This window comes from Chiloscyllium punctatum, chromosome 6, assembly GCF_047496795.1.
Source record: "Chiloscyllium punctatum isolate Juve2018m chromosome 6, sChiPun1.3, whole genome shotgun sequence".
NCBI classification, from domain to species: domain Eukaryota; kingdom Metazoa; phylum Chordata; class Chondrichthyes; order Orectolobiformes; family Hemiscylliidae; genus Chiloscyllium; species Chiloscyllium punctatum.
Window position 1 is genome coordinate 56815346 of NC_092744.1, and position 8444 is coordinate 56823789.

Genomic DNA, 8444 nt, shown 5'->3' on the forward strand with positions numbered 1-8444 from the left:
CTGTTACCTCAGGGAGATTGCTTGTGTCTTCCCGAGTGAACACAGATCTGAAGTATCAATTCAAATCTTCTGCCATTTCTTTGTTCCCTGTAATATATTCCCCTGTTTCTGTCTTCAAGAGCCCAATTTTAGTCTTAACCAAATTTTTTCCTTTCACATACCTAAAAAATCTTTTACTATGCTCCTTTATATTTTTGGCCAGTTTACCTTCATACCTCATTTTTTTCTCTGCGTATTTCCTTCTTAGTTATCCTCTGTTGTTCTTTTAAAGCTTCCCAGTCCTCCATTTTCCCACTCATCTTTGCTATGTTATACTTTTTCTCTTTTGACTTTATATGTTTCTTAACATCCCTCGTCAGCCACAGCCACCCCTGCCTCCTCTTAGGATCTTTCTTCCTTTTTGGAATGAACTGATCCTGCATCTTCTGCATTCTACACAGAAATATCTGCCATTGTTCCTCCACTGTCATCCCTGCTAAGGTATTGCATCATTGAACTTTGGCCAGCTCCTCTCTCATAGCTCCATAGCTCCCTTTATTCAACTGAAATATTGTCACTTCCGATTGTACCCTCTCCCTTTCAAATTGCAGATTATAGCTTATTGTATTATGGTCATTACCTCCTAATGACTCCTTCACTTCGAGGTCCCTGATCAAATCCAGTTCGTTGCACAACACCAGATCCAGAATTGCCTTCTCCCTGGTAGGCTCCAGCACAAGCTGTTCTAAGAATCCATCTCGGAGGCACTCCACAAACTCCCTTTCTGGGGTCCAGTACCATCCTGATTCTCTCAGTCTACCTGCATGTTGAAATCCCCCATAACAACTGTAGTAATATCTTTGCAACAGGCCAATTTCAGCTCCTTATTCAACTTACACCCTACATCCAGACGACTGTTTGGGGGCCTGTAGATAACTCCCATGAGGGTCTTTCTACCTGTAGAATTTCTCAGCTCTATCCATACTGACTCTACATCCCCTGATTCTAGGACCCCGCGCAAGGGACTGAATATCATTCCTCACCAACATGGCCACCCCACCCTCTCTGCCCGTCAGTCTGTCCTTACGATAGCACTTGTAGCCTTGAATATTCATTTCCCAGGCCCTGTCCACTTGAAGCCACGTCTCCGTTATCCCCACAACATTTTAACTGCCAATTTCCAAATGAGCCTTAAGCTCATCCATCTTATTTCTAATGCTTCATGCATTCATATATAATATTTTTAATTTGTTATTGCCTTCACCCTTCCTATCAATCCCTATTTCACTCAACCTTACGGCATGATCCCTTTTTGAGTTTTCTGCTCCATTGATACCGTTGTCTTTGTTGGCTTCTCTTGTTCAAACTTTCCCTTCAATTTCCTTCTTAAACCTCCAGTTTGCACCCCCCACCCCCGCTACTTAGTTTAAATGCAGCTGTGTTGCAGTGGCAAATCTACCTGCCAGAATGCTGGTCCCCCACCTAATAAGGTGCAACCCGTCCCTCTTGTATAATTTATCCTTACCGCAAAACATACACCAGTGATCCAAGAATTTAAATCCTTGCTTCCTGCACCGGTTCCCCAGCCACACATTCAAGTCCATTATCTCCCTGTTCCTGGCCTCTCCAGCCCGAGGAACTGGAAGCAAACAAGAGATAACCACCCTGGACGTCCTGCTTTTCAGCTTTCATCCAAGTTCTCCGAAGTCCCGCTGTAGAATGTCCCTCCTCTTCTTCCCGACGTGCCACCACCTCTGGCTCTTCACCTTCGCCCTTAAGGATTTCCTGCACTCTGTTTGCGATGTCCTTAATCCTGGCACCAGGAAGGCAACACGCCATCCTCAAATCCTGCCTGTTGCCACAGAAACCCCGTTCAGTTCCTCTCACTATGGAGTCCCCTATTACCACGGCTCTGTGTGATGTCTGACTCCTTGGCTCTGCCTCCATGCCAACTTTTGATTGGCAGACCTGATCGCCTCGCGGACTGGCAGTGTTGTCTGTCTCTACTGTTTCCAAAAGATTCAACCAGTTCCTGACAGGTACTTCCACTTGGGTGTCTTGCACTTGTCTCCTCTCTGCCTTCCTCATCGTCTTCTCCCTTCTACTCTCTTCTAGTATGCTCGGTGTAATAACCTCGCTGAAGGTCCTATCCAGAAAGATCTCGTCTCTCAGATGAGCCTGATGTCATCGAGTTCTTTCATCAGTGCTGCAATATGCTCTGTCAGAAGCTGAACGTGTACATACTTTCCACAGTTATACGAGCCAGATACACCAGAGTCCTTGACCTCCCACATCATGCATGGACCACACAGAATCAGCTTGGCAGTCATGTCTTCACCCTCTTCAACTGTGGCGTAATCACTTCACTCAACCTCCTTGTCAAAGACTCTTGAGCTAAAGACTTGCTCTTTTCTCAACAGAAACTTCCCTGGACCCCCTTTTCATTGGTGCAAGTCTGCAGACTTTTAATTTAGGTTAGAGGAGGAGGGTGGGAGGGAGGCCCTAGCGTGTAGGACCTAGGGTTTAGAACAAACCTACTTAAATAACAGTCACTCACCTTACCACCTGCCTCTGCACTCCGACTTCACTTCCGCCCAGCTCCCGCCACTCTCTGCTGCAAAAAGACCGTTGGCTTCGAAGTAAGTACTTAAATAACAGTTACTCACCTTCCCAACCACCTCTGCACTCCAACTTCACTTCACTGGGAAGGCATGGAGCATGTTTCAGCAGGGATCATTGGGAATACTTTGGGTTTTTTTTGAGATCCTACATCAATGGGAGTGTTTTAGCTGTCAGCACATGGTGTTTGTTGAGGAAGATATTGTTTCTTTGTGTCATCAGGAGGTTCACAATGTTGCTAGCCTAAAATGTGTTGGTATTCACTTCCTAGAAATAATCCTAACGGCTTCCAGAAGATGAGTATTCAGTACATTTGCATGAAAGACAGCGAGCCATTGAACCTATTGGGTAGCAAATCTCTGCCATTAGGAAAGAGGCAGCAAACATCAAATGATTCTCCTGTAAATCTTCTATCTGAAAACTTGCAAACCAATGATGTCAAGGCGGCAATCCAACCCGGCCACTGAGCACCCAATCCAAAGAGTAAAGGCTCACCGGAAATAGATACATTGTATAACAAAGCTGAGAACCAGGGTGAGGAACCTGCGAAGCATTAAAGAGCCATCCTGGGAAAAACTTGAACCTCTTGCAATAGAGCTCTCTGTCAGGAATGTGTACGTAGCTACTTTCATTATCACTGGACATAATTCATGAATAGTTAGATTACTTATTAATTGACACAAAACATGGCTACTTCCATTACATGAAATTTCACATTATCATAAGTGATTTACTAACAATGCTTAGCGTTGATACAATTCATTATCCTTTTGTTTTCTGTGATTATAGTTGTTGCTACAGCAACTAATAAAAGGCCATGTCTCTTATCAGAAATTAAAGACCCCCAGTATTATCTAAATAAAATTTGAAATTGTTTTAATTTAATACAAGCAACACTGACTGTTAGAATACATTTGCAATATGTGGAAACATTTTTTTTTCATTATCATTACCAGAGGGAGTTAAATCATTTAACATCTGATATTAGAACATTAAAATTTCAATTATCTTTTGTGGAAGAGAAAATAGAAGAATTGGCATGCAGTTACAAACTTGAATGAGTGAGTAAGAACACTTGGAAGGAAATCATTCGTCTCTGTTGATTTGAGCTCAAGGATTTCAATATGAAACTCAGCACTTCCTGCATGCTGTGTCCTTCATTTCCAAAGTAGAGGAATTACAGTCACTTTCTTAAACCTGAAGGAACATTTCCAGAATCTATGGAATTTTGGAAAATGATAAGCAATGCATCTTTTATCTCTGCAGATCTCAGGATAAAGTCGATCAGATTCTGTGGACTTGTCAGCTTTTATTTCTAATAATTTTTTTAGTATGTTTTCTCTGATACTGTAATTGTTTATTTTTCATCTCATTACTTCACCTCTTCACTTACAAATATTTCCAGGATGTTATCTTCAGTGAAGTCATACAGAAAATGTTTGTCATTAGTTTATGTCCTATCACAATCAATTCTTCTATAACATGACAGTTGTGTCCTTGTGCAACTCTGCATTATAGAAAAATTGCACTTTAGAAACAGCATTTAAAGTGTTGGCAATGTTATTGCATTGCAGCTAACACGTTTTAAAAGTTTGCACTTTAGAAACAGTGTCCCCAATTTGTCAATTACATTACAGCGAATTTGCATTAACGAAACATACATTATAGCACAATGACCTGTATTAGTTCCTTAGAATCTCAGGCTAGAACACATTATCTATTTTTCCATTACTTGTAAAAATTCTTAATATGTATTTCTAACTAGATTTCTCTCATACTCTAACGTCTCCCTTTTCTTATCATTCTTTCTTGGTTTTAAAAATATGTCTGATCTTTAGATCTGCGACTGTTCTTCATAGGTCTGTATGCATTTCTGGAGTTGAGTTTCTGGAGTGTTGCCAGAGCTGCATTATCCAGACAAATGAAGAATATTCCATCAAAGATGGACATGATGCTGTGTAAATTGTGGATTGACTCTGGGAGTCAGGGAGGTGAATTTGTTATCACAAAACTCTCAGCCTCTAAGGTGTTACGATAGTCAAAACATTCAAATAGTTCGTCCAGTTCAGTTTCTGGAAAGCCACAGGATGTTGATTGTGGAAGATTTAGAAATGTAATGCCGTTGCACATAAACGAGAGATTGTTTGATTCTGTACTGTTGGAAATTATCAATGCCTGGCACTTATCTGGAGTGAATGTTACTCGCTATTTATCAGCTCAAGCTACAACGTTTTTCAGGATTCACTTCATACAGATATAGGCTGCTCCAGTCTCTGAAGTGTCACAAATGTACAGAACAATGTTGTAATCATCAGTAAATATTCCCACTTCTGACTTAGGATGAAGAACAGGTGATTTTTGTTATTCATTCATGGTGTCACTAAAGCTAATCCCTTTTCTCAACGATACTGTGTCCTTGGACTTTTTCAGAAGGGTCATAATCCCTCCTGGCTCCAAGGTGACTAGTTTAGTTGCAGAGATGAAAAAGATATTGAGAGGCCCTTTGTTTATATGTAAACAGATGAAACTTCAGGCCAAACTGGTCATATTTTAGAAGTGACCTGTATAATGAAAGGGGAGTGGTCAGCTCTCTAGCTGAGCGGTTCAGTCCAGAACTGGTTGGAGGTTCAGCAGTGGACTATGTGAACAGGATGCAAAAACTCTCCCCCTTTCTGCCCTTCTAACTTCGACCTGTAAGCATTTGTTCCATTTTTACTGTGTTTTTTTAAAAGCGGCTTTGCTTATTGGGACTGTTGTGTATATTCAGAACAGCATAATTAAATCTAGTTTGGATAGACTTAGTTCTGTAGGGCTCTTTATTTTGTTCTTTGTGTTCCATTGTGTAATTTTGTGAATAAATTTTTGTCTGTTTTAAAACCTGGTAGTTAACCTAGCTAACTTACGCCAGGTAATTTTCACTGTACACTTACCAAAACAAATTGTCAAGTTATGGTCTGTGCTGCATGCTTAAGAAAGTTTTGAGTGGTCTGGCCTGGTCCATAAGAATGGGTGTCACTGGCGAGGTCAGCATTTATTGCCCATCTTTAATGGCAGTCAAGAGTCAGCCACATTGCTGTGGGTCTAGAATCATATTAAAGCCTGATCAAATCAATAGCTCCCTTCCCTAAAGAACATTAGTGACCAGATGAATTTTCCACATAATCAACATTAACTTATGGTCATCATTAGAAGACTCTCAATTCCAGATTTTTTTCTTACTGAATTCAAATTGCATCATCTTCCATTTCAGGATTTTAACCCAGGTTCGCAGGATATTACCCAGGTCTCTGGATTAATAATCCAGAAATGATAACATTAGCACAGATGAAGCTGGTTGGACCATGTATGCCTTCTTCTGTGTGGTTTTACGCCCACATCCAAAAGCTTGGATTCAGACAGACCAGTCAATGTGTCAAGGTCAATAACTGTCTTCAGGCTTAGGCTTCTTCATTACACTGTTTATTACAAAATATTATTCAATAGTGTAATACATGGTATTCTAAGATGTATTTGACCTAATCTTAATCAAAAGTCACATGACACCAGGTTATAGTCCAACAGGCTTACTAGAAATCACAAGCTTTTGGAGTTCAGCCCCTCTTTTGGGTGAATTGAGACAAAGGCACCCTTATGATTTCAAATAAACGGGTTGGACTATAACCTGGTGTCATTGACTTCTGATTTTATCCACTCCAGTCCAATACTGGCACCTCCACATCAATCTAATCCTACTGTTACATTATTGAAAACTATTCCATGAACTTGACCACCTAATGCTAATGAAGCTACTCTATATGCTTTTCTGCAGATGTTTCTAATATTCACATGGCTGAACTTTAGGCTGCTGGCTAGCTCTCCATGAGTTCCACAGTTCCTTATTGTGCTATTTATTCTCAGTGAGGAGCAGCTCTGTGACAGATTGTTCCAGGTTCCTAAAATCTTTACAGACTTCATTGTAAGGAAGGCCTGCAGCAATGTCCTCAGATTAAGATATTTGACTTCTAAGAATTGTAACTTATTTTTGCCTTAAGTATGACTACAAACACCAAGACATTTCCCTGTAATACTCATCAACTTCAGTCCTACCTTGGTGGCATATTTGGTCAAATTCAAGATATGAAGAGCATCACTCCAACCTCAGCTCTTTTATCAATGTTTGAAACAAGACTGTAACAAAGTCAGAAGCTAAATAACTCGGGCACAATTAAAATGGAGATCACTGTGCAAGTTATTGCTGTCACTTGTTGAACAGGTACTGTAATAACATCTTCCAGCATTTTGCAGATCTTTGTCATTAACTGACAGAACAATTATTACCCAGATTGAACATGTCCTTTTATTTTGTTCAAGGCATATTTAGGACATTACAAGGTAAAGTTCAGCATCACTGCTGTATTGGAACAGCTTGACCAGAGCCACAGTTCTGAACCTGAAGTGTTTAGCATGACTGCCAGGATGTTTCAGTGCGTTCAGCCATTTTTTGCTGCAAAATGGCATGAGTCAATTTGGCTGAAGACTGGCATCTGTGATGCTGAGAACTTCAGGAGGATAGATTATCAACTCAGCACTTCTGATTTAAAATAATGGTAAATGTTTCAATGTTTCCTTTTGCATTTCACAAACTTATGTTAATTCTGTTCACAGTTGGATTGACAGATGTTGTGATGTAGTCTTATAGTATTTAGCTCACTTGGAACCTGCTTTTCTTCTTTGTGAGAATTTTATCTGCTCCAGCAGTTGATAAATGAGTGAGTGTTCACAGCTTCTAAACAGAATAATCCAGCTTGAGTCACAGCCCAACCTCCACTAATGACAGTGACAAATTAGTAAAATAGCCAAGTTATAATACCCGTAAGTGTATCCATGTCCAGAGAGGAACATCTTTTTTAAATCAAGAGATATAGGAACATAACTAGTTTTCTGTATTAAAAATCCAGGCACACATTTACACATAATAATTCGGAAAATTTCTGTCATTAATCCTCTTTGCTTGTCAGTTTCTAATGCAGCAGAACTATTTGAGTTGAGCGGCTCTCTGAATCAACCTGTTTAAAATGCATTTTTGCTAAAGTGTCGAATAAATAAATTTCATACAAATATGTTAGAAGTTTAAGTTCTCCTGCCAAAACATAATTTCAAAACCTGGCCTTTAAGTCAAAGATCTTGTCACTGTATTTTCAGAGCGGGGATTATCCAACATTGCTATAGTACCCAATCTAAACAATACTAAATAGATTCCTAGCATGTACCCTATTTCAATTTTGACCCATTTTACCTCTTAACACTACTTTTCATCAGAATGGTGATCATTGAATGCTACTGGCGATGATTTCTATTACCAATTTTTATTAAAATTACACAATGAAAGAAAATAATATTTAGTGTTTTGTTCTATCCTAAGTTGCAAACTATGAATGTTTTCACCTACATGAGAAATTCTTTCAAAAGCTTAAAGATCACAAGCTCAGATTCTTCTAGTTATGGTCAGGTGACCCATGACCTCCAGGATTGTTACAGAAATATTTATATTCTTTTCATGAGCATAAGTAAAAACTTTAAATATGGAAATCAAGTTGAAACTTACCTAGACTCTGCAATTTGCAATTGAGCAAACAGATAGTGTTCATGCAGCTGGCCTTAGACAATCAATATCCTGTGGAAACTAGACACGCCTGAAACTACCTGGTGAGGTGCTAATATTTTTTCATAATGAACCATTGTTTACACCTCCAATGAATCTGCTTTGTTAGAAGAATGCTATACAGACTTGGTGGTACCCAGCTCAGTGAGAGAGAACTGACACAGATTGACAAGGACAGCACTTCTACAACATGTTCTACCAGGAC